The 27,474-nt window shown below is 44.0% G+C and overlaps 1 protein-coding gene across 7 annotated transcripts in view; it reads right to left on the bottom strand.

Annotated features, from left to right (window-relative positions):
- Arl15 (ARF like GTPase 15) overlaps nt 1–27,474 on the bottom strand; it is a 392,450-nt gene that overhangs the window by 327,216 nt on the left and 37,760 nt on the right. Inside the window, exon 1 of one of the 7 annotated variants that reach the window (XM_076551873.1) lies at nt 16,663–17,031. The exons of the other annotated variants lie outside the window; for them this stretch is intronic. The gene's annotated coding sequence lies outside the window, so the exon portion shown is untranslated. Of the gene's footprint in view, nt 1–16,662; nt 17,032–27,474 lie in introns of those variants that run through there. 7 annotated transcript variants of the gene reach the window in all.

Genomic DNA, 27,474 nt, shown 5'->3' on the forward strand with positions numbered 1-27,474 from the left:
CCCTGTAGCATTCTCACTATCCCTCACCCGCCACCCATGTGTACAAACACACAAGTGTATACACACAAACATCCATAGATGCCTTGTGCCTCCTGGTACCTAAGAAAAGGACCACTTCAGTTTCCTCCGTCTCTGTTGGTATCTTTGGTCCTTAAGACACGCGACCCAGCACTAGTTCAACTCTGATTATTCTGGTTATCTTAGTCCTTTTTATAATATGCACGATGTACACATTCTGAAAGCTGAAACTCAATCCATTGATCTTCAGACTAACTTTTGTTCGTCATTTTAGGTTCCATTTCCCAAAACCAGGTAAGGCCCACAATCTTAGGACTGCAGAGGAGGATAAGCAAGTCCGTTCAGTTCCAGTACCTTGTTTGAGTAAAAAGGCTCCTGGTCAAGAGAATAAACTCCTTGGCTTGGGTGGAGACCCGGCAAACCATTGGGCCAGTTAAGTCAACAGCCCCGGAGAGACTCCTATGAGATGCTTGCTTTTAGCATGAGATTCGGGACTGCCCTGCCCCAGACCCCTCCCCTAGCACAGTAGCTTCCAGGTCATCAGTCAAGGAGCTCTTTGAGTAAGTCCCGAATGCTTTTCTGGATTGTTCTTCGCTAAAGTCTCCCTGGCTGCCACAGGGCCGCTTTCTTCCATGGTCTGACCTTATGCTGGCTTAAACAGCCTGGCGTTTTCCTTGTCGCTCCATCCACCTTCCCTGGGAGGAGCGGAGGTCTGCAGCGGCCTACCCTGGGGATTCTCTTTTCAATCCCAATAAAAGCTTCTGTGTGAGTTCATTTTTAAACTCGTTTATTAATGAGACTAAGAACCCCCAAAAGGGAAAGCGATTCCCCTCGTATCATCTGGTAACAATTTAAGAGGACTCCCAATCCAATCACAGTGTTTTGTTTTTCTGAAGTCAGAAGAAGGGATGCCTAGGCCTTTTCGCCCCTTTGCGGTAGGAGGCTGCCACACCAGAGCTGAAACTCAGAGTCCCTTAAACATTCCAAGTGAAATTAAGATTGTGACCCTCACAAGGAATGGCGATGGCTTCTTCAGACCTTTCCAGTGTATCCGAGTGTCAATCAAGCTCCAGAGCCACACCCCTCCAGCAGTGGGTCTCCACCTTCCTAAAGCTGCGACCCTTTAATACAGTTCCTCTTGTGCTGACCCCCAGCCATAAGATTCTTTTCATTGCTACTTCCTAACTGTAGTTTGGCTACTGTTATGAATCGTAATGTAAGTATCTGCTCTGCAAGATGACTGATATGCAGGGGCTGCAACTCACAGGTTAAGAACCACTGCTCTGGATGTGCACAATCCCACAACCATAGCAACTTCAAAATGACTGCCTGTCTCTCTCTGAGAAACACGTGTGTATGCACGGCTGCAAACAAAACTCTCAGTCACTCAATTAATTACATACTATATCTCCAAGTATAACAAACAGTAATAGGATTTTATTACCTGCTCAGGATAGAGATTTTAAAAGATGGGGAAAGGAAAGAGGACAAAACCAAAACCAGGTGACAGGCTGTTCAGAGTGCGACAACCACCTCTGCGAAACTGTCACCAGTGTCGGGAAACGGCCCTGGTAATAGCTCCTGAGAAAGGGCATGCCAAAGAAATCCTGAAAATACTACGCTAACCCTAGACGAGAGCCCACTGCAAATACAGTAATCCAGGGAAACTCAAAGCCTGTTATTTGTCCAAACATAATGTATCTGAGTTGACAAGCTGAAATTATACAGCCTTTTTATCTGCCTCACAAACAGAGACTGTGTTATAAATAAAGCCTTGCTGGTCTAGGCACCAATAGATTGCCGTAAAAATTGGGTTCCCAAAAAAGCTTGCAATAAGTTGTAAAATAGGTATAAAACCCCATGTGGTGATTGCAGCAGTGTTTTTACGTTGCAGACACCTACAGAGACATGGAAAGACAATGGTGACCATGGATCGAACCTGAGTGCAGCGTCCAAGAAACTCACTCGTGAATGGGCCTCGCTACCACCCTGCTCTCCAAAAGCCACACAACTGCCTGTGGAACCTGCTGACACAGGCAATAATAATGACAATAAAAGTGTGGACCAGGGGCCTCTACCCTACAGCTCCTCGAGATCGGCTGTCTACATTTAAGATCAAGAAACCCCGTTATAGAAACGTCACAGACTGCTGACCCTTGGTCCATGGGAGTGAGAGGTTTGGACCTAATTTTAAAAGGGGCCCAAAGAAAGGACTACTCGGTGTGGTCTCGAATTTGAGCAATCATTTAAAGAGCAGGTACCTGCAGTTGGGCCTAAATATCTCTCTCTTTTTTTTTTTTTTTTTTTTTTGGTTTTTCGAGACAGGGTTTCTCTGTGTAGCTTTGCGCCTTTCCTGGAGCTCACTTGGTAGACCAGGCTGGCCTCGAACTCACAGAGATCCACCTGGCTCTGCCTCCCGAGTGCTGGGATTAAAGGCGTGCGCCACCACCGCCCGGCCAAATATCTCTCTCTTAATCTTGAACAGACAAATTATTTCCCCTCTCTGGGCCTCACCATAAAATGATCTAGGTAGACTAAGTGATATAAAAGTTACCTTCAGGAAGACATTTTTGTCATTTTATAGGAAGTCCCTGAAATAGCATTCCCATAAGGGAAAACTCTAGAGTTCCCTCATAGTTAATAAAGCCCAAAATCATTTGCGAGAGAAACACCTGAGCACCACCCATCCCTACTGGTCATACTGGGGATGACAGGTCTGCCTGAAAATACCCGACAAGCTAATGTGCTTTGTGACCCGTGTCACAGCAGTTTAATGAGTTTTTACGCAGTTTTTCATGTCAAACATCACTACAGAAAGGCACACACCCAGACCCAGCGTTCTCCTAATCACACAGAAAGAAAGAGTCTTTATCTGTCAGGCAGGATGGAGCAGAACACTGAACAAAACCAACGTGGTTTGGATGCCACTCCCTAAAGCATAGGAAGGAATTCTCTCCGATCTACACCCAAATGCTTAAAAAGAAAGGAAAGAGAAAAAAAAGTTGAGATTACAAAATCAAACACAATGAAGGTCAAGTGGAGAAATAATCTGTAAGGGCAGAGGCAGCATAACTTCCTGCCGCGGAGAGCAATGGGACTTTAATCAGAAACTGATTTGACTGAGAGGCCGTCATAACTGAGTTCAGGGCAACACTATCTGCCATCACTCACGGCTCCTCCCCGCGATTTCCCCCATTAATGATTTCCCTAGTTCCACAGATGCCCTGGACAATGAAAGAGGCAGCCATAAAACCATCATCGAAAGGTTAATGGTCAACACTGATTACAAGTATTAGTGCTGCTGGTGTTTTTCCTGCTTGCTTTTAAAGATTTTTGTTGTTGTTAATTACATGTATTTATTTGTGTGTGCCTGTGTGTATGTATGCATGTGCATATGCCACACATCAGAGGATCCTGGGGGGAATTAGCTCTCTTCTGTCATCATGTGGGTTTCAGGATGGAACTCAGGGAGCCAGGCTTGTGGCGAGCGCATTTACCCACTGAGCCAGCTCACCCATAAATATTTTTTTTTAATTCAAACTATAATTTTGAGTCTGACGATACCAACATTAATTTTCACTGTACCTGATTTCTAAAATGAACACAGGGAAAAGTCCAACAATGATCCCAATTCCACATAGAACCAGATTCAATTCAGTAGAAAAGCACTATTTCTAGATATAATTATGTTCCAAGCTACTCTGTATCCATTTCAGTCTTTCCTCTTCCTCTCTTCCTAAACTCATCCCTTTGTTTAGTGCTTTCAAAAAGACCTCCAGAGAAACTGTCAAGAACACTGCATGGTACTAAAGTTCCTATAACCCCAGCAATAGGAAGGCTCAGGCAAGGGGATTCCAAACCAAAGTCAGTCTAGACTTCAAAATGAGACTCTGTCTCAAAAAGAAGAAAAAACATTGTATGGTATTCAAAAGAAATTAATAACTTGATATATGCAACTAGCAGTCTGTGGTACGTAAAAAGAACTATGTAAAAGAAACCTCTGGAATAGGGTGTGCCAAAGAAATGCTCCTACCTCTCTTTTCTATCCAGGCAGGAGACAACCCAAACGAAAATTGCAAAACAGGGGAGGGCCTTCAGATAAAATGAACAGAAGGACTCACTGGATCAATATTATTCTAAGTGTGAAGACCATTTTTATTAAAGAGGAGATCTGATGAATTCACAAAAGAACAGAGTGGCGGCATGGTGGCCTGGGTTCTAGTTCTTACGTCAATGTGCTGCAGTCTCCAGGAAGCTTCCAGAAGTACCTGGGCCCTGAGCACTGTTGTTGTGAGACATGTGTCTCCATTTATACGTAATATCACAATGAAGGACTTTCCAACAGTCATTTCATCTCGCAGTATTAAAATAGGTCAGAAGGATTCCCAGCAGGGCACCCATTGTCTTCCTTCTTACATCCACCTAGAGGAGGAGTAATTGATAGACTTCTAGGCCTAAATCCCTTCAGTCTTAACCATGTCCCAGAAACCAGAGTTGTGCCCTAGAAAGTTTGGGCTTCTTTGAGGATTTCCTGAGCTAAATCATCTTAATTTATACTCATTCAAATTTAATACATTCACAAAATCTATATAGACCTCAACACTCACCACTTAGAAACAAAATGGGTTTCACTTATCCCATACCTTTTCTCTGCCAAATTAAAATACTTTCACAAATATCTTAATTAAGTGCTACAAATAAGATAAACCCCACAAACTCTTCTACTGCTCCTCAGTCTGGGTTCTACCTCCCAACCCCTCAACCCCCTGGCTGTTCTAACCCACGCAATCCTCCAAAGCTTCTGTGCTTCTGAATAGCCTCAGTATCTAAGTACTTTGAAGACAGCATCCCCACACAGCTTGCTCTACAGCCCTACTTCACGGAACGACAGGCTTTCCCTCAAGACTGTTACCAAAATCTGCCTGGGCCTCCCAAGCAAGCTCAAGCTCAAACATGCCCAAAACCAGCCTCCTTCTCCACGCTCTACATCCAGGTTTCCAGCCTGGCACACTGTAATAAAACATTAAATGTAAGTCTTTTCTATCAAAAGCTTTAAAACTTATGTTTATGACAAGGGATGTGTATCTTTTCTCCCCGTCTCAGAAAAACATCCATGGAAATGTTTCAATCCTAACCCACCAGGAAAGGTTATGAACACACAGGGGCGGGACCCTCCTGCATTCTAGCTAGATGGCCTGGCACAGAGGCCCCTTTCTGCTTGGAACAGTGAGTCTGACCTCAGCCAATGAGGAAAGGACACAGCCACCACCTGAGCTAGAATGAAAACTCAAGCACATTTCAGGTCCCTGTGTGCCGGCTCCTCAGCTTTGGTGTGCAGGACACCCTCCTGAACAAAAGTAACGGTTTACCTTGTCAAGGACACTTCAGTTACAGTGGAGGTCTCTTTGTTTGCAACCTCAAACTTATTTCTAACACCACCAAGGAGCCAGAGTCCAGGAAACTACCTGCCACCCCTTCATGGCCTGAATCGGCACACCCATAAACAAGGCGATAGATCACTTGTACCTCACCTCTTCCACGCACTTGGAATCTGTTCCCACCATCAATCACCATCGCAAGTTCAAGTAACTACTTTCATTCACACGTTAACATCCAGCTTGAGCAAGCATCATCTACTCGGGGAAACAATGAAAACTTGCTCCTTTTACATATGCAGCTTAGAGATGTGCATAAACACACTTGCAGTATAGCAATCCTGCAGCATTCGCATGCCGGGAGGGTGGCCCATTAAGAATTAAGTGTGCAATGCTGCAAAGCTGTGAACTGCTAAACAGGTTAGCTCTACAGTTCCTCAGCAGCAGCCAAACACTACAGAAAGAGATGCACACAATTTGTAACTTGAATGCCAGTAAATGCAATTCCCCTCCTGTTAAATAGAAAGCGCCACTACATACACATTAAGGTGAGAAAAGTGTCTTATTAAAAGTAGCCTGGAAACAAAGGAATTAGTGTTCGTTCTGAAAAGGAAATTACTTTTTACAAGGCATTATTAAAGTACGTGTGAGAAAGTTGCTGGGATTGAATTAAGATTGAATAGTTATTTATATCTGTTTCCTGTTTGACAAAGTTCAGCCCTGTATTTTACAGTCAACTTTGGATAGGACTTCCCAGAATAACCTTGATGTGGGGGTCTGCTGGGGAGGGAGGACCCCAGAACTACATCCTGCAATTCACACACCACAAATGAACACACAATCTAAACTCCACAACTTCCAAACAAACAAAAACGTCACTGTCCCATTTCCTCTGCCATGTCCTTTTCGAAACTCCCAAACACAAAAGAGGAGAGGAAAAAAACAAAACCCCCAAAGCGTCTGAAAGCAAGGGTATGCCGTGAGGTCATGTCAACGGTCCTTTCTGATGTTCTGAACTCAAGCCGTGAAGTCTCCTCCGCACTCTGAAAGTGAACTGTCAGGCAGTGATAAAAACACATGCATCGCATTGCCATGTCTCTTTGACAGGCACATGACGTCTTTACCTACTATCGACATGCTAGCCCACGGACCAGGGTCTGGTGGGTCAAGCAATTGTGAATATGAAAACCTCATAGGGCAGACAAAACATAAAATAAGGAAAACCCCAAATCATAGCAGGACAACTTCTAGGAATGGAGAGCGGGAAGTGGTGAACGTCAGAGAGAAAAGAGAAGAGGCGGCAGAGCCCCACATGACGAAGACAGACTCTTGCTTTCGAAGGGAGGCACCCAACACGGGGCATGTGGAGTAAAGAGGTCAACAGAAACAAAGAGCAGCAATGCAAAGCACGCATGTTTACCTCCATGGAGACTCTCCAAGAGTGGACAGTCTGTCGTAATCGACTATGTACTAAACTATGCCTTCCCCAAACTCATGCTGACCCCTAATCCCCAGGGAGGTTGTATTTGAAGACTGGTAGATGCCCTCACAAAGAGGTCAGTGACACTCCAAGGATGGCCCCAGCGCTCTCTCAGCCACTGAGGGACTTAAGAACACAGCTCTTATCAGAGCCCAACGCGTTAGCACCCTAATCTCAGAGCTCCGGCTTCCAGAATGATGAGAAACCTATTTCTGCTCTTTAAGCTACTCAGTCTAGGGTGTTTTATCATGGCTCCTGAGCAGACCGATGCACAACGCTACAGAAAGATGACTTATCTATCAATTCTTTCTTTAAATCAGTTCTAATAGTTCCCTTCACTTCTTATGTACCCTTAAAGTTGATTTCTAGTGAAGCCTGGTACAGCAGCTCTCTGGTCCCAGCCATTTCCAGGGCTGGAGCGAGAGCATCCCAGGCTCGAGGCTTATCTGGCTGGGCTAGAGATCGAAGTGGAAGGTATCTCAAAATAAGAAGCCAAAAGAGGCCCAAAGACATAGCTCAGTGAGAGTGCTTATCTAGCCTGTGGAAGTTGGGGGAGGGGGTTGCCAGGCAATCCCTAATAAATAACCAACAGATGGACAGACAGACAGACAGACAGACAGACAGACAGACAGACACACACACACACACACACACACACACACACACCAACTTCTTACTTCATCTTTTCTGGAGGCTTACTATTGTTCTTGTTTGGTGGAGGAGTTCTTGTTTGGTTGTTTTCCTGTTTCTTTTGGCTTTTTGTTGGGGGGTATAATGCTACAGATGAAAACCAGGGACTCGTACAGGCTGGACAAGTGCTTCCTCCACTCAGCTGTGCCCCCAGCCCATTTCTCCAATTCAAAAGGAGAGGTGGACAGCACACAGAAAAGGTGACACGCGGAGATTACTACACGGCAGGCACTGTAGAGGTACTCCACATGGGCAGAATATCTCATCTGACCCCCAACACTCCCATGGGCAAAGGTGCATCCTTTCCTCGTATAAACAAGAAAAGTAAAACTTAGATTGACTAAGTCATAGTCACAGGAACTAACAAATGATAAATGGGATCCCCTTAACTATTTGGTTGAACAATATCTACTTACATAGTCTACTCCATGATGATCTTCCAAACACTAGCATCACTTGCTGTCTACAGTTCCTAATTCTCTAAAGAAGAAAGCCTAACTTCTGCAGACTTCATCACAAGGCGCCCTCCAGTTCACTGACTGCATGGTGCCTTTTCTGACATCTCAACCTCTCTTGCCCCTCACCCAGCCAGTATCTTGCCTCTGTACCGTTCCTGAACCCGGTTTGTCACAAATTAGCTGTCACTGACTTGTCCCACGACTGTACCCCTCCAAAATAGTACAAAGGGTTCTAAACACCAGATAAGGATCACATATGCTAAGCAATCCCCCAGGTTGGCAGGATAGAAGGGAAGGATGTTAGCAAAGTAGCTTCAAAAAAAATACGGGAAAAGTGCCAAACCATCACTTCCCATCCATCGCGCTCAGAATCAAAGCTGAGCTCCTTATAATGACAAGCCACCATCTATCCTCACTGTCCCACCCCCACGTCCTCCACTCCTCCCCTTTCCCTTGCCCCCTAGTTCACGGTCCCCCAGCCACACTTGGCTGTTTCCCCATCCGAGCAAACTCTCTTAGCTCCAGGACTAGTGCTGTTTTCTCTGCCCAGCCCACTTCCTTTCGGATTCCGGCCCCATCATTTCTTCCTCGTGACTTACCAAGTGTCCTAACTGATCACCAACTGATTTCCCTAAGTGTGCTTACTGATTTGCTGCTTGTGGATCTTCCCTTCTAGAAGGTAAGATCTATGGAGGCAGGGTGCTGCATGGTTCCTAAGGAGGTATCCTGCACATACCAGGCACAAGACAAACAGCTACAGAAGAGCTCAAAGGCTTGAGTTTGCCTTGCTCAGCTCTGAATCTTACTAAGGAGAGATGGAAAAGCCAGGAGATGGAGAAAATGCAGAGCAAGGGTTAGAAGGAAAAATGAAAAGAGTTCTATCTCTAGTTTCTCAGAAAAGGAGTTTCTGAGCATGAGAGAAGAGCACTGTGGATGTAGGCTAGGAAATTATTTTTTAATAACGATAATAATAAGCCCGGCATATAAGTGGTAACACATGCCTTTAATCCTAGCATTTGGGAGGTGGGGGCGGGGAGGGGAGAATCTCTGAGTTCAAGGTCAGCCTGGTCTACAGAGAGAGTTCTAGGACAGCCCGGGCTACACAGTGAAACCCTGTCTCAACCCCCCCAAATAATAATAAAATAATGATAATAATAATAATAATAATAATAATAAACCAGAGAAAGAGATGGCTGAGAGGGTAAAGGTACTTGCCACTCAGTATGATGACCTGAATTCAATCCTCAGAACCAACAAAGAAATAATCAACTCTCCTGCAGACTGTCCTCTGACCTTGACACGTGGATCTGTGGCACATGCATGCACAAATAAGCCAGCACATTCATGCATGAAAGCACACGTAAAATAAGTAACTAAAATGTAAAAAAAAAAAAAAAAAATGAAGCAATAAAAAAGCAACTATAGAGGCAAAGGAACTCCCTAGTTATTTAGGAGGTACCCAGAATTCCTAAGGCATGAGAGAGGACCAAGTAAAGCTTGTAAGTCATTGCAACACAACAGAATGATAGGTTTCTGTAAGCAGCATGGAACCATCTTCCACAAGATAATGGCTGGGACTGCCATCTACATCTCCTGCAGTGTATGAAGTATGAACAATGCCCAAGCAAGGGGCCAAGCTGAGCAGAGAGGTAAGTAGATACATCAGGCACGGGTAGTGCTGAGAGAACTGGTCAACCGGAAAGACCCCAGATTTTCAAAGCCAAGTTTAAAGAGCTTTATAGCGACCTGATTCTACAGTCGGATATAGGAAGAACAAGATGATGGAGGCCGTGGAGGGACACAAAGGAAGCGTCTATGAGGGAGACGACAGAAGAAAGACGGACGAATGCAGGGATGTGAGGAGCAGGGCTCACAAAGACCACAGAAAAAGGGCTGCCCAGGGTGGCAGAAGGACCAGTGAAGACGGAGCCGGATCCTAGGTGCAAAACAGGCAGACTCAACTGGAAATTCCTCTCTAGTGGGCAACTGTTCCCAGGACAAGCCATCTCTGAAGAGATTTAGTATTACAAATAAGCACACATGGATTTAAAGTTAGTCTTACATTGATTGGTAACTTTGCTTCAAGTATGTTTTCAGCCAAAGCACAATATTAAATTAGCGCACCTTTTCTATTTATTAAGCATGGCTTGAAGAGCCTAAGGAAAACCTAACAACACTGTCAATCCCACAAGAGCTGAGGAAAAGGTTCAGTTAGGGTGGTCAAGACAGCTCCGAGGGAAACTGCTTGTCCTGCAAGCCTTATTACAACTTGAGTCTGAGTTCCAGAGCCCACACCAAAGTGCAGAGAACGGACTACACACTCATGCTGGCACACACATGCCCCCCCCCCAATAATGATTTTTAAATTTCTTCGATAATGTATTTTGAAATGGTTAACAAAACCCCCAATCTAAGGAAGAAGGAAGGCGCCAAGAATAAAACATCAGACTTCATATTCTGAATGGTAGAACACACTATTCCCAAGTCCTAAGGTACCAACCTCTTTTGCACACTAAAGTCATCTAGGGAGCATTACAAAGTTCCAGCTACAAACCCCCAACACTGAGTTACCTGGCAAACAATTCCATCAACAACTCTGGCCCTCAACCTTTTATTGGTCTGTCCTCCTCTTTCTCTTCTTTTCAATGAAGGGGTGAAACCCAGGGCCTTGCACACGTGACACTGCTCGGTACCCCAACCCTGAAACGTTGGAATTACAAACCTGACCACTGCCTCTAGCTAGCCAGCAGCCTTTCTCCATCCATGTGGTTCCAATCACCCGTGAAGGGGGACACAGTGACGCGGAGCGCGGTTCCTACACATACTTTCCATAAAGCGCAGTCATGACTACATATTCACGTACGAAAAAGATGGGCCTATAAATTAAAAATGGCAATCTAGAATTACTCAAAGGTACTCAACACTGTCAGCACAATGCAGATAATGTCACGAACTGCATACCTCGAAGTAAGAGGTGTGGCGGTCTTGAGTCCCTGGACAGACATCATAATGAAATCAACACTGTGCTAGACTCGTGGATGCACTTAGCATTCAAGCAAAGGAATTCGACACTACCCAGGCAAAAGAGTTGCTAGTAAACTTAGTCGTTATGGGAATCTTGCATGATACCACTACACCAGCGGTGCTGTTAACTTAGTCGCTATGGAAACTTCTCCGTATACTTCCCTTCCTGAAGCCACTCTGTGCAATTCAGTTCATTTCTTCATAGCCTTTCAGTGGCAAAAAAGCAGCCAGGAGTTAATAAAGTCAAAGTTTGCAATCTTCCTTTTTAGAAGGAATACACTTGCTGCTTTTGAAATTTGTTTCTGAGCTTTCTGAGTTTTAACCAGCAAGTCTTTACTAAAGACGCTATCCGTATACCAAAGAACAAGACTTCAGTTAGGACACAAGAGGCTTTCCTGCCAAGTCCTAAGAGAAAATGAGAAACTAGTTGATTTTAAAGGCACAGTAGATCACACAACTGAGATAAAAGACTTGTTTAAAAATAGGGCACATTATAAATACACATGTAAGGTTAAGAAATCAATGAGGTTATAGTTTAAGTTAAAAGAACTTCCTGAAATTTGGGTGATCTTTTAAGATCATTACCAAGTTTCTGGAGAAATGGAACACTGGGTGATGAGAGCTGAAAGGTGGTTGAAATAGCCAAGGAAAAACAGGATACTTATACACAAATTCCTCTTCAAAAAATACCAATTATCATTTAGGTTAAAAAGAGATGACCTAAACTCTCCTCTCCTGCAACATTGATGGTCTGTGTCAAGAAGAGAGAAGCACTCTATCCCAAATTAGCCAGGGAAGCTCTCCTGTCAGCTACCACAGGAGAACAGGCACAGGATGGGTCTCAACTTCGTGATGTGCTTACAGTTTTCAGCTTGGGGACTTGCAAAGACAAAGGCCTTATCTACACAGGCCTTTCTTATGTGATGATTCTGATTTAGGGCAAGATTATGTATTCAACTACTTGAAGCTTACTTTCTTCACCATCTGTGATGCCATGGAAACAATGGTAGAACTTCCGGCATTCTAGCTCTTCTAGCTTGGTTACATGCTACACATCTGAGGACAACTGGAGCAATCGTTTGGGATCCATATTTCTTCTCCTCACTGTTCTTAATAATTAAGTCACAGAGAACTTGACAAGAGTAAGCACTGTGGCTATAAATCACAAAAACTCCCATGATGGCTTCATGAAAAGGGTAGAACCACCTTGGGCCAATTATGCGATAGAACAGAACAAAACTAACCATCTTGGGTAATGAAGGGCATGGCCTTGTAACTTTACCCCTCTACTCCAGTCCTTCAGTTCTCTGATCTCACGTTCCCAGGAAAGACTAGTTACCCAGATGGACACATACATAATCATTGTAGATACATTGCAAACTATTCCAGATGGTTGTTTTGTAGTTTTGTTGTTCTTGTTCTTTCCTTTTAGAATGGCTAGAAATGGATGCGAAAAAATGAATATGTCAGGTCAGGCATGGTGGCGCACACCTTTAATCCCAGCACTTGGGAGGCAGAGGCAGATGGATCTCTGTGAGTTCAAGGCTAGCCTGGTCTACAGAGTGAGTTCCAGGACAGCCAGGACTACATAGAGACCCTTGCCTCAAAACACAAACAAACAAACAAAAACTTCATAAAAATTTTCATAGTACAAAATGCAAAGCTATAATTAAATTGAACCCAAATACAGATAGAAGATGGGTAGGACACTACTGCATCTCAGGTGATGATTGTTTTATTTTGACTAAAATTATAATATTTAGAGTTGAAATATCTCGTACTTAATGAGTAGAAGTAGAAGCTAGTATATTTCTCAGGGTCCATACCCTTGGCCCTACAATTTCAGACATAAAAACATATTTTAAAGAAATAACCAGAAGTGCTCATATTAGAATGTCTATTCTGAAATCATTGCCCTGCTCTAGGGCAATCACACCTTAATTCTTGAGAAAGAATTAAAATGCAGCAGTGGGGGAGAGAGGCAACATGCCACCCACAGTTAACCCAGCCACTGGCAGGTGGCACTGGGCTTCTGGCCCGAGATTCCCCTCTACTGGCAATTCCTACTTGAAGAGTAAACCATGCTTGTACAATATACATTCTAAGGGACTGTGACTCAGTGTTAGCGTCAGTGACAATAAGGAATGCAGAACCAAGTTCAACACAATCAGGTAAAGTGATTCGTTTTGATTATAAATATTTCAACTTTCAAATTTTAAAATGAATGCAAAAAATGTGGGCAAGAAATAACCCACAGTAAGTACACCTATGATGGCATATCAGAGAAGATACTGATTTCCTGGGGTAAAACACCTGTGCCCTTCCATGCCCACATAAGGCTAAGGCCACCAGCAAGGAAGCAGTAAGTACTTGTCTGCAGGCCACAATTGTTGGTTTCGTCTCTCCTGTGGCTTTCTTTTTGGAGCTGTGTATAAACGTAGGAGTACCGATGTGACATATTTGCTGCCATAACAGTAACGCCATGTATTTGGAAAACATACACAGCGGAGATGTGGGAGCGGGGTTGTAGATATGAGCTAAATTGGTCCCACTGTCCCAGAACTACAGGCTTCTAGAGGGTACAGCACTTTAGAAATCAACCCATCCTCATGTTACCCACAGATTCTAATTCAAGGGCATCAAGCTTTTATTTTATTCCATTTGCTATTCTATTTAGGCCCATTTTTTTCAAAGACAAATTTGAGATGTCGAGAAGAGAACAATCATTAGTCAATAAACACCTGTCTAAGAGAGCCCACTTGTAGGACTCCAGGATTACAACCAAAACCTAAATTCAACTACTGCCCCAACAGTGTCTCTGGAATAGCTCTGGAATATAGGAACTCCATCAGCACCCAAACCTGTCAGCAGCTCTGCTGATACAGTGAACAAACACTGGGTTAGGGATTTAGCTCCGGGGTAGAGTGCTTGCCTAGCAAGAACAAAGCCCTGGGTTCGGTCCTCAGCTCTGAAAACAAAAAACAAAAATCCACACTCCACTCATACATCCTATTATATACACAGCGCACAGAGCATTCCTAGACACCTAGCCCAAAGTCTGTACCATACATGAGGGGCCTTACCATTCCTTTCTATGGCTGCTCCTAGGATGGGAAAACACAGATGTTCAGCAGGTCATTAAGAAGAATGTTACAAAGATACAGATGAAAAGATGTAGCAGGAGAGCATGTGAGAAGGGGTCCAGGGCTTCCCTGTCCTCCCTGGATGTACCACCCTGAGGAACCACCCCAAGTCCTGTCCTCTGGAAGCTATCCAGACCCTTCCTTTGGGTTCTTTACAAAGGGGATTGCATCAGCACTACTAACTGGGCAAGAGAGTGTGACCGAGTCTAATAGACCTTTGGGAGAAACCCAGGGAGGGCCATCTGCTCAGATTCTTGACTCTCGGTGGAGCATTCCTCCCCCACCCCCAGGAAGGGGCAGGACCTCTTCTGGAATGGAAGTCCTCTGACCTCTAATTAGACAAGCTAGGTCAGAGGTTTCTTTATGGCCAGCTCCCAAAGAGAAAGGTGAGAGAAAATGAGGATATATTTTTAGCTCTTATGGCCTGCCTTGAGGAGAGTCTAGTTAATAGCCCGCTGGGAGGAAAGAGCAGGAGGAAGAAGAGCAGGTGAAGGTCAGAGAGGACGCTTTGTTCCTGAGGTCTGTAGTAACCTGAGATAGTCTAGTGACCCGAAGTACCAAGGGCTAGGGGAGGGGGATGGCGCAGTAACCGAGTACAGAACCAAACACTAGATTACAGGGATGGGGGCGGGAGAGGGGGGAGACAGACAGAACAAAGGGCCTCAATTTCTTAGTAAAATTCAATGACTGGGATAATGCTGCTGAGAAACACCACGACCACAGACCCAAAGCACCCTCCCAGCAAGCTGTGGTGGGCGGAGCAACGGGGTAGGAAGGACAGAATTCCGGCGGTGGCTGTCTTGGGCTCTGCAAGGCAAATACACATTGAAAATATCAACAGCCACAGACCAGTCCAAGGGAGAGGGCCAGGACTGTGTTCATTCCAGACAGCTGCAAGAACTCTCATTTGCCAAGAGAGACACCCTCAATCCTGCCAAGCTATGTTCTGGGCTCTCCGTTCAGGCCCGAGTCATACACAAGTAACTGGATGATCATGCAGAGAAAGCAGAACAGGGTGAACCTGGGGCTGTTCAGACATGACCCAGCCATCAGCGGGCCTCTAAGCAAGGAGAACAACCTAGTATGACCCATGGGTGCTCATAAATGTGATCAGGCAGAACCCACTCACCTTTGCACATATTTGCACACACATGTGCACTTACACTCACACAAGCTTAACCTGAGGGTTGGGTGCTGCCACCTAGCCCTGTCTACTTCTCTTCTTTTCTTCCTTTTTTTTTTTTTTTTTTTTTTTTTTTTGGTTTTTCGAGACAGGCTTTCTCTTTCTCTGTGTAGCTTTGAGCCTTTCCTGGCTCTTGCTCTGTAGACCAGGCTGGCCTCGAACTCACAAAGATCCGCCTGCCTCTGCCTCCGAGTGCTGGGATTAAAGGCGTGCACCACCACTTCCCAGTGTGTCTACTTCTCTAAGTGTGCCCCTGGCACGAATAAGCAGAAAAGCTACAGCTTATGCCTACATCATTTTCCTAGGATGGAGGCTACGACTCAGTATTTTCTGACTTCCTTATCTCATACAGTTTCCCCTCCCTTGTGCTGCTGAAACTGGTGGAAAGTCCATGAAGTGAGTATAAATGGAAGGCGGACCAAGAGAGGGGCAAGTTGTAAAGAGAGATCCATCCAGCCCTCAACAGCTCATGAGCAAGGGGTCATCGATTTTTAGACATTCAAAACTCACACATTCTTTCGAGATTCTTACATTGGGAGATGTAGTAGATAAAGTATACTTTTTCACATCCCAAAGAAAACAGAAACGTATTAGAAGAACCAAGTAACATACTCTCTAACAAACAGTGAACTAAATAATAAAAATATGCTACAATGTTACCTTTCATCATCATATAATCATGACACTGCTTTATCGTTAGAACACTTTCTTATTTCCTGCCTGCAATTCAACTGTGATGCCGACACTCAACATTAAGCAAGAATCACAGTAAAGGATGTCTACTCAGAACACCCTGAGGATGCTCACCCTTTTATTGGTACAGGTGACTCAGAAAATGCACCCACAGGAAATGCAGAAGTGCTAAGAATTCATGCAGCTACCTGAAATCCCTTCCCCAACTGGACCAATCTTGCCAGCTTTCCAGGTGACAGGAACATTTTGTTTTGGTAGAAAATGCCAACTCATTCCCTTGGCCACATTACTGTAAGACACATAGTATGGGCATCTCTCATAACGCCACTCTGGAGTGTATATCCTGTATCTTATTCTCCTTTCTTCTTTCTAACCTATTCCCACGGCTCCATAGAGCTGCCCAGAATTTGTCTAAATGCCATGTTTCTCTGTAGAAAAGGAAGAAGCACAGGTTATACGAGGTACAATCAGTGTCTTTGGGGCTGGAGAGAAGGCTCAGCAGTTAAGAGCACCGGCTGCTCTTCCAGAGGACCTGACACCTTTCTGGGCACTCACACGGTACACAGACATACATGCAGGCAAACACTCATTTACATACGTTTTTATACGTGGCTCCTTCTATCACGATCCCATAATACTCTCATCTAAGGGCTTCATTGTTGCAAGTGGATAATAAACCACCTCTTCTGTCTTTGCCATTTACAGATGCAATGCAGTGATTCCACAACCCCAAACTGTTTCCCTTAAAACTTCAGTGGAGCTGATCAAGTCTCTCACTTTCGATACCTCAAAAGGCAACTAAAACGTCGAACTAGTTCTTGACGTTCCAACCAGGGCCACACAAGCACACATAAATGACATGGCAGTGTAGACCTCTGGTTAAGCCAACTCAGTACTTATCAAAGAAGTCGAAATTCTACCAATGTCAGGCCTTGAGGAAGTTCTTTATAAAACAGACAGCATGTTTCCTTTACCAGAAGAAGGCACTGTGCGCCAACTAGCACGAAAGCCAGTTTTAGTCAGACTGAGGTACTGAAGAGAACGGAGGGTCGTCCTTCTGAACACATAACCAAAGAGCTACAGAACACATCTGATGTCATAATCCAGTCCCCTTGTTCCACACTTGAGGAGCTAGCCAGTGAAGAAATGCAGCCCAAGCCGTTCTAAACTTCTGTGCTATATTTGCACTTCAAATCTTGAATTAAGTAGACCATTAAGCCTTTGAACCACCCAATCTCAGAACCTAGAATGTAATATAGACAATGGGTAATGATGCTTTTCTTGGTAGTATTAAATAGCATGAGCCAGCCCGGGCATGGTGGTGCACGCCTTTAATCCCAGCACTCCGGAGGCAGAGCCAGGATCTCTGTTAGGTGGATCTCCGTGAGTTCGAAGCTAGCCTGGTCTACAGAGCAAGATGCAGGACAGGTACAAAAAAACACATAGAGAAACCCTGTCTTGAAATAAAAAATAAAATAAAAACATTTTTAAAAATTTTATGAGCCAACTATAAACTAAGCTCCCTCAGTTTCTCATCTTCCCTCCTTGAGAAAGAGGCTAGATGATAACAGATCCTGATCCCAGTTGCCAGAAGATACTGTCAGTGGGGAGCAATGGTCCCAGGTCAGAAGGAAAAACCATGGTTGACTTCTTAAGTGCCCTCGTACTGGGGCTGGAGAGATGGCTCAGTGGTTAAGAGCCCTGGCTACTCTTGCAGAGGACATGGGTTCAACTCTTGTCACCCATATGGCAGTTCATATAACCTTCTGTAACTACAGTCCCAAGGGTTCCCAGTGCCCTCTTCTGGCCTCCTCAGGCAGCAGGCACGCATGTGGTACGCGGACATGAATGCAGGCAAACTCGTGGCAAGAGGCACAGCAGCCTGCAGGCAGACATTGTGCTGGAGAAGGAGCAGAGAGGTCTACATCTGGATCCACAGGCAACAGGAAGTGAGCTGTCTACTGCACTGGGAGTAGCTTGAGCATATGAGACCTCAAAGCCCGCCTCCACAGTGACACACTTCCTCCAACAAGGCCTCCCCACCTAATAGTATCACTACCTATGGGGACCATTTTCTTTCAAACCACCAAAAAAAAAAAAAAAAAAAAAAAAAAAAAAGCTATTGAACTTCCTTGTCTGGGGGATTTTATAGGCCATGGCAGAAACTGGACAACTAATAGAAGACTGGTTAGTTCTCTGAGCCAGCATGGGCCAAAACAATGGAGGGCCCACAGACTCTATACATGGCCCCTTGGTCCAAAAAAGAAGATGGTGATCATACGCTGTTGCATGTGCTGCCCACCCAGAGAGGGGTAACTGAAGGCCCTTTCTGCTGTGGGATGTCTTTCTGTATGCTGTGAATATGTTTAGCTCTGATTGGTTGATTTAAAAAAAAAAAGCTGTATTGGCCTATGGCAGGGCAGGATGGAGCCAAGTGGGAAAATCCAAGGGAGACAGTGAAAGGAGAAAGGAGAGGAGACGCCATCCTGCCATCCAGGGAGCAGCATGAAATGGCACACAGGTAAAGCCACAGAACACGTGGCGACATATAGACTAATAGAAATGGGCTGAGTTTAGTTATAAGAGCTAGCTAGCAAGAAGCTAAAGCCATAGGCCATGGCCATACAGTTTGTAAATAATCCAAGCCTCTGTGTGTTTACTTGGGTTTGAGCGGCTGCAGGACCAGGCAGGAAACTTCAGCTACACTTCTCTATCTATCTCTGACTTGTAACTTGTATATCATTAGCAACTGGCCTTGACTATTGACTGTCTGTAGCATGAATCTTAAAAAGTTCTTATGAATAAGATCAAACCCGGACCAGGTATTGGGGTGAGTTCTGGAAGATCGGAGAGACAGAACAAGCCACAGCTAACCTCACCTGGCCAACTTCTCAGCTAGTCTTGTTTCTTCAGACGGGATGCTTCTGTGTCCTCATCCCAATGGCTCTCAGCTAAACTGCTGCTCGAAAGCCTGAAGCTTAACCATCTAAAAGCTTAACCAGCCAAATGCTTCTCGTTTCTGGTCCTCACGCCTTATATACCTTTCTGCTTTCTACCACCACTCCCTGGGATTAAAGGCTCGCTTTCTGGGATTAAAGGCGTTGTGTCACCATGCCTGGGCGTTTCCAATGTGGCCTTGAACTCACAGAGATCCAGAGGGATTTCTACCTTTGGAGTGCTAGGATTAAAGGTGTGAGTGTCACCATTTTCTAGCCTTTATATCTAGTGGCTGTTCTATCTCTGACCCCAGATAAATTTATTAGGGTGCACAATATTTTGGGGAACACAATACCACTACAACTGTCTGCTACCTATGAGCTACTTGTAGCTACTCCTTTTTTTTTTTTTTTTTTTTTTGGTTTTTTTGAGACAGGGTTTCTCTGTGTAGCTTTGTGCCTTTCCTGGAACTCACTCTGTAGACCAGGCTGGCCTCGAACTCACAGAGATCGCCTGCCTCTGCCTCCCGAATGCTGGGATTAAAAGTGTGCACCACCACCACCCGGTGATTATGCTCCTTTTTGACCTCACATTTATATGATCAGCTCATCGTGGCAGAGAGTCACTATCACAGTCACTAGTGAGTAGCTGCAGTCTCTCTTGCTTACCTCCTTGTCTACAGAGTGATCTCCGAGGTGAAAGCTTCTGACAGTTTGGTCTGTTATAATTAGTTGCACAGAAGCAAGGATATATGAAATGCTAATTGTGTTTTACATATGTTCAAGAGCTTGGGGTGGGAGACCGGCAAGGGAATAGCCCATCCTTACCTGCCATATGGGTAACACAGCCACACTGCACGCATGCTCCCTAATGACCACCACTTTTTCCGAGGAAGGAAGTCATTTGCTCTTACTTCTATGACTAAATTAGGGAAATAAAACTCCAGTAAATTGAGTTTCACATTAATGTGTCCAAAGGGCAATGTGCTTGTTTAATTGCTCAGCTAATGTGTTAAATGTATCTGGAACAGGGCATGTTGTTAATATAAATGATTTTCCCGAAAAGTCATTAAATCAATGGAAAAATAAGAACTTTTTAAAACCTCACATGTAAGTCAAGGGCCACTTCATTTCAGGATCTGATAAATGTATTAACCTCTTTATTTATGAAATCAATTTTTCAAGCCAACTTTTCTATATATAAATCATTTATCTCCCCACACACCCTAAACTCAAATGGCTATTCTTGGCTCTCTTCAGCAATTTTCTTTCCTTAGATTTGGGCATTCAAGCTTCTGGTTTCAATGCTCCTTTACAACCAAACACAGACTCACAGAAAGCCGAATTAGGTTGACGACCTGTCATCTCAGCACTTGGGAAACTGAGGCGAGAGGGTAGCAGGTTCAAGGGAAAAGTGGAGGAGGAGGGAAGGGGCAAATAAGAAATAGTAGTAAAGGGGGGTTAGTGAGGGTTTGTGTAACCTTACCATTCTTCAAAAGTCATGGCTAAGATATAAAATATGTTGTCCAGTTTCATTCCATTAAAAATCAAGGCTTGACTCAGAATCTACTTTCACGGAAACTATACTTATGACTATCAAAAGAAAGAAAAACTCGAATTCTTCACTATTCTCATTATTTTAATAACTCTATTTCCATTTTATATCCAATGCCTAAATTGTGCTAGTTCAGCCCTTCCTTATTACAGTGAACAATGACTTTCTTCTATCTACTAAGTAAGATATTAATTTAAAAAAAAAAATACTGATCTTTCCTTTTTGTGCAAAAGAGCTGAGTCCCTGATTATTCTTCTCATGTCATCTCAATGAAATGAACATTTTTCACGTCCCAATGCTTTAAAGGTTTTATACAATTGTTAGTTAGGTTCACTCATTTTCCCCATAAAGGAAAGAGAAACAAATCTGCTTGTGTTCCTTTCGTATTAAAACTTCAGACAGGAAATCAGATGACGAAATTCAGTGAAATGAGCGGGCGCTTACATTCCTCTGGCCAGACTCTGGCAACGAGCAGCAGCGCCTGGGAACATAATGGGCACAAAGGGAGTCGCTGGGCAGTCAAACTGGCTTATCTTCTCATCCAGGTTGACTTCACTCAGATGGGGTGGAAAGCCGGGTAACAATATCCCAAATTTTCCACTGCGCTGCTTGCAACTGATGGGAAAAAATGTTAGGTAAACATTACAGAGTTGGTAGCACACTGCTGTATTTTGATTTTTGTCGGGTTTGGTTTTGTTTTAAACATTTATAATAGGTAGAAGTGAATTGTGGATGCCTGAAAAGCAGGGAAAAAATGAATTCTAATGTCATTAGTTTTATAATCTCCCCATTCCAACAGTTTGCATTTGAACCTATATGAGTTCAAGCTGAAAGAATGGTGATTCAAATGGCGACAGAATTAAGACACGATGGTGCAAATTTTGTTTAGAGGTGTTTCTCCTCCACAGTGTAATCAGAACACAAAAGACTTGCATCGTTAAAAAAGATAAGGAATCAATGGTATTTTCAAACAATTTTATATAGTCTTCGAGAATTTCATGATAAGTTTATACAACTCATACCCACCCAACTGCGATTCCTCCTGAAGTGCCCCCAAACATCCTCCTAACGTCATGTCCTTTTTGTTTTTATTAACCCACTGAATCCAGCTGGTGCCACCTGTATGTGCACGGCTGTAGAGTCGTCCACTGAAAATGGGCAGCATTCAGGAGTCACACTCCTGAGGAAAAACCCTTCTCCCAGCAGACACCAACGACCAATCGCTCCTCAGGAAGGACCTGGGGGGCCTCTCCCATTCACACTGGAATGTTGACTGGCCTGATCTTTGTGCTGGTGTTAAGCAGGTGACCACAGCAGCTGCCATGAGTTCACGAGTGCGATGGCTGTCATATGCAGCAGGCATTAATCGTGGCATGTAAAATAATAATGAAGATGTATGTGTCTACATATAGTGTCTGTACATATGTATGCTTGCTAGGCACATATGCATGCTTGCTTCCTCACCCATTATTTATAACCCCATAGCTCTGCACCAAAAAAAAAAAAACAGGAACCTGGAGCAAGCCATGTAATGAGCCAATGGGAGCAAGAGCAATACTCTATACTTGGATGATTCCCAAAACCGTATCCATCCATCCGACAAATAAGCACTGAATGTTAACTCTGGGTCGGGCAGAGTTCTGAGCATCAGTGACAGCTATGGAAGGAGCAGAGAGAGACCTGCCCATCAACCCTCCAACTGAAATGCTGCTTCGGGCTACACCTTCCATTCGGTATCTGAAGCCAAGGTCATTTCCTCTGTTCCCCAAACTATTCCGCCTACATGTTCACTGTCCTCTCTAGTTAGTCCTTTGTCAGGCTGACACAAGCTAGGGTCATCGGTGAAGAGGAAACCCCATTTGAGAAAATGCCTCCATCAGATTGGCCTGTAGGTAGACCTGTAGATTTTCTCAAGTAATGATTGATGTGGAAGGGCCCAGCCCACTGTGGGCGGTGTCACCCCTGGGCAGGTGGTCCTGGGTGGTAAAGAAAGCAAGCTGAGTAAACTGTGGGGAGTAAGTCAGTAAACAGCATTCCTCCATCAGAGTGCGGTCGCGCGTGTGTATGTGTGTGTGTGTGTGTGTGTGTGTGTGTGTGTGTGTGTGTGTGTGTGTGTGTGTTTGTGTGTGTGTGTCCCCGTCCATTGTGTCATGTGTCATTGTCATCCCCTCCCCCCCCCCCCCCCCCAGTTCAGAGCCCTGCCCAGACTTCCCTTAATGATGATAGAACTGTGATCTGGAAGTGTAAGCCAAACCTTCCTCACCGACTTGCTCTGGTCACAGTATTTCTCACAGCAACAGAAGGCAAACTAGACACTGTCTCACTGAGCATACTCCTTTTTCTTGACCATGACGTTTTTTCAGAAAGGGTCTTCTCTATAATCCACATGCCGGCCACGAATCCCCTATGGACCCCAGGCTGCTCTCAAATTCACCATTCCCCTGCCTCTACTTCCTAAGCTCTAGGACTGCTGGTATGCAACTGCATGCCCAGCCTGACCGCTAACTTCCAAGTCGCAGGAATTCAACCTCTCCTTCATTTCCACCTCTACCGACTTCTTTAGAATTGCACTGGAGATCTGATCACCAAACGTCAACGAAGTTTCTCCCTTCCTTTCATTCCCGCCAACACTGGCTTAGGGGAGCTCACCACCCCGTGTCCAGGTTGTTACAAGACCCTCTGGAGGCTTTAGGTTTCTGTTCTGAAGCTGCTGAAGACGGAATGTTCTGATGCTAAGTTTGCCAAGAAAGGATCAATGAAGCAAAAGGCCTCTTTAAAAATAGTCGGAACTTCTGACAAGTTTACAAGTGTTCCCTCTTCCACAGAAGCAGACACACTGGTATTTAAGAGACCCGCTGAAAGCCCCTCAACACTTGATTGACTGCCAGTTATACGAAAAGCTTTTGGACCAAACCGCCTTCATTAGTCCCAGAATTCTGGTAGCTTCCTTGTAACCATGGAATCTATTATGCCAGTAGTTAAACATATACTCAATTAACTAAAAGGATGAAATTCCCCTCTATGTTAGTCAGGGTTCTCTAGAGCAACAGAACTACTAGAATGAATGAATATATATTACATATATGAATATATGAGAACATATGTACATGTGAATACATATAAAGGGTAGCTATATAGAGAGAATACATTTTAAACACACACACACACACTCACACACACTCACACATACACATATTAGAGTGGCTTACAGGCTGTGATCTACCTAGCCCAACAATGGCTGTCTACCAACACATTGGGCTGTCTACCAACACAAAAATCCAGTAGTTGTTCAATCCACAAGGTTGGATGTCTGTTGGTCTTCAGTATATGCCATAATCATCTCCCCCACCCCCAAAAAAAGACTCTAATGCCAGTGAAGGAAAGAATTGCTATTGAGAGCAAAAGCAAGCAGGCAAAGAGAGAAAGCTTCCTTCTTCCACGTCCTTTTTACAGGCTGCTGCCAGGTTTGACCCAGACTAAACGTGGATCTTCCCACCTCAATCTTCCTGCTTCAAATGACTGATTTAATTAAGAAAAAAATCCTGCACAGGATACCCAGCCACTCGGATTTTTGTTAATTCCAGAGGTAGTCAAGTTGACAACCAGGAACAGCACTTGGATTTTTGTTAATTCCAGAGGTAGTCAAGTTGACAACCAGGAACAGCCACCACACCCTACAACGGTAAACTCATGAAAATCCTCAGTACAGGCAAGTGCCTTAAATCTAGCGTGCTCTAGTAGTACAAGATTAACTTGGACCATTTTAATTGCAGCCACCTTCCAAGCAAAATGCAATTGTGTCCTGCCCCAAATAATGTATTCAGAATGAGGCTCTTAACGGCGTCAAGTGACCTTTTTTTTTGGGGGGGGGTGGTTTATAGGTCAGTAGTGACTTCCCAATACTGCACTCATTTGTGCTTTCATTCACCCCTCATGTTGGATACTAGAGTCACACAGGTATCTACAGGGGACTCAGATGACCCTCTCTCTATCCTAAATCAGCGGTCTATTAAACAGTCCAAACCAGTGCTATCTATCACAGTGGACCAGGGAGGAAGAGAAAGGGGGGGGGGGGGAGAGGAAACTTGGGCAGGGCACTCTCTTCTCACCACAAAAGATGCCAAAGCTAGTTAGTTACCAGGTAGTTATAAAGCACCTAGGACATGTCAGAGCCTTAACTAGCCCACAGATACAGTGGATTCAAGCTAACTCTACTGGATGAAACAAGCACAGTCTCATTCTGATTCATTTTTGCACTATGTTAAAGTTACTTTGTAAATAAATTTGAATTCTATTAAGCAAAGACTAAATCACCTCATGACATTTTCTGTATACGTAACAGGTCCTGCTTAGTTTTCTGTCAACTTGACACAAGCTACAGACATTTGGGAGAAGAAAATTCAAATGAGAAAATGCCCCCGATTAGCCTACAGACAAGCCTGTGGAGCATTTTCTTAGTTCATGACTGATGGAGGAGGGCCCAGTTGAAGGTGGGTGGTACCACCCCTGGGCAGGTGGTCCTGAACCGTATAAGAAAGCAGGCTGGGTGAGAAATGAGGAGCAAGCCAGTACGCAGAATTCCTCCACGGCTTCTGCTTCATTCCTGCCCTGACTATCTTGATGACAGACCATGACATGGAAGTGTAAACCAAAAAACCTCTTTCCTCCCCAGCTTGCTTTTGGTTATTGTGTTTTATCATAGGATTAGAAACCCTAAGAAAGCAATAATATTAACCTGTTAGCTATGGCTAAAACCTAAAACGTAATTTTTGTTCCCAAACTATGATTATGAATAAAACATTTCCTGTCTTGTGACCTTCCTTATATAATGTTAGACACTGATACAAATTATTCTTCCTATCAAGAGACGATCAATGGTTTAACAAGAAAACAAAGCCAGCCGATGTGGTTTGAATGTGAAATGCCGTGCAGGCTCACATGTTTGAACACGTGGTCTCTAGCTGGTAGTGCTATCTGGGAAGGTTGGGGAAACCTTGGGAAGCTAGAGCCTTGCTAGAGAGAGGGGGTCACTGGGCCAGGCCATGCAGCTTTCGAAACCCCACTTTCTAGGCATTCTCTGCTGGATGACTGTGGACGTCAAGGACCAGCATGCCTTCTCCGCCTGCTGCCTACAGTCTCACCCGCCATGATGCCCGTGTATCCCCTCAAACTGCAAACCAAACAAAACCATTCTCCTCTAAGGTGCTTTTGCCAGGGCATTTTATCACAGCGGGAAAGAAGAAATTAAGACACCAACCATCTATAAAAAGAAATGACATAAAAATGCCTGTTTCTAGGATGTACATTTCCATCCATCAGATATGGTAAGAATAAAGAGTTATTGTGTCATTTAGGTCGGAAAGTTCAAAATATTTTAAGTCCCTATGTTAAATAACCAAATGTTTCTTACCAAGAAAGAGCCTCTTCCACCTAGCCACACAGCTGCAATTTATAACAAAAGAAACTTCAGGAAGGCCCTTTATTAATGATGACGATCCTAATGTTATTAGTCAAGCTTTTTATTCCTTTTTTGTTATAAGTTGAAAAGAAAATCCAGTTAAGGGATAAGAAATGTTTAGTTAACATAGAATAAAATTTCATCTTCACAATGCAGTTATAGCCACTGTGTCTCACTGTTCACCCTTGAATCACACCATTCATTCACCTTGAATCACACCATTCACCTTGAATCACACCATTCATTCACCTTGAATCACACCATTCACCTTGAATCACACCATTCACCCTCGAATCACACCACTCACCCTCGAATCACACCATTCACCCTCGAATCACACCATTCACCCTTGAATCACACCATTCACCCTCGAATCACACCATTCACCCTCGAATCACACCATTCACCCTTGAATCACACCATTCACCCTCGAATCACACCATTCACCCTCGAATCACATCATTCACCCTGGAATCACACCATTCACCCTCGAATCACACCATTCACCCTTGAAAGGGAAGGAAGGTGTGAGGGGGGCGGGGTGCTTACCTGAGAGGAACAGCACAAAGATGGGCCACATGAAAAATGAATGTGAGCGCAGAAGCCCAACCAGAACAACCAGTCAGGAAACGATTCACACTGCAATCCAACAAGGGAAAAGTACTACCTAATAATAGGACTTAAAAAAACACTCCAAAGCTCAGCAAGTCGTACTAACCTTACGCTATGGTTTGAATGTTCCCTCCCAAACTCACACTGAAACTTAACTGCCAGTGTCGTGGAGGCCTCTAAGAGATGATTAGGTTTTCAGGGCACCATCCCCATGATGGGACTAACGCCATGACCAGAGGAATGGGCTCTGTATAGTAGAAGTAGCTTTGTTTAAAAAAGTGAGCTCTTCTCAGTGTGATCTCTTATTTGCTCTCACTGTTTCCAAGTGACCCCTCCCACCAAGTTCCGATGCAGCAACACGGTCCCCATGAAGACCTTAACCTAGGGTCTCACATCTTCCAGAACTGTGAGCAATTGATTCATTTTCTTTCTATAAAGAAACAGCAACACAAAGACAACTTAATCTTTTATTTGGTATCTAAATATATGCAGAGATGTAATGAAATAAGAGGTTATACAGAGAATACATAAGGGATATTATGAGCTCTTAACATGGTACAATTCATGAATTTTGAACAAAGCAAGAAAACAGAATTCAGGTTTATGAACTTGATGAAAGACAATCATGGATAATAGAATAAACTACAGGTATCATGTACCTGATGAGATGCATTGAGGACAGATTGGCACTTACACAATATTACTGTCTAAAATTTCCAGTCCAAGTCTAATTATGAAGAAACTACCAGATAAATCTTAAATGAAAGATATCTTGTAAAATAGATAGGCTGGCCTTCAAAAGTATCAAGGAGTATGGAAAAAAAAAAAAAACCACCTCATTCCAAATGA

The sequence above is a fragment of the Peromyscus maniculatus genome, chromosome 15, assembly GCF_049852395.1.
Source record: "Peromyscus maniculatus bairdii isolate BWxNUB_F1_BW_parent chromosome 15, HU_Pman_BW_mat_3.1, whole genome shotgun sequence".
Lineage (NCBI taxonomy): Eukaryota > Metazoa > Chordata > Mammalia > Rodentia > Cricetidae > Peromyscus > Peromyscus maniculatus.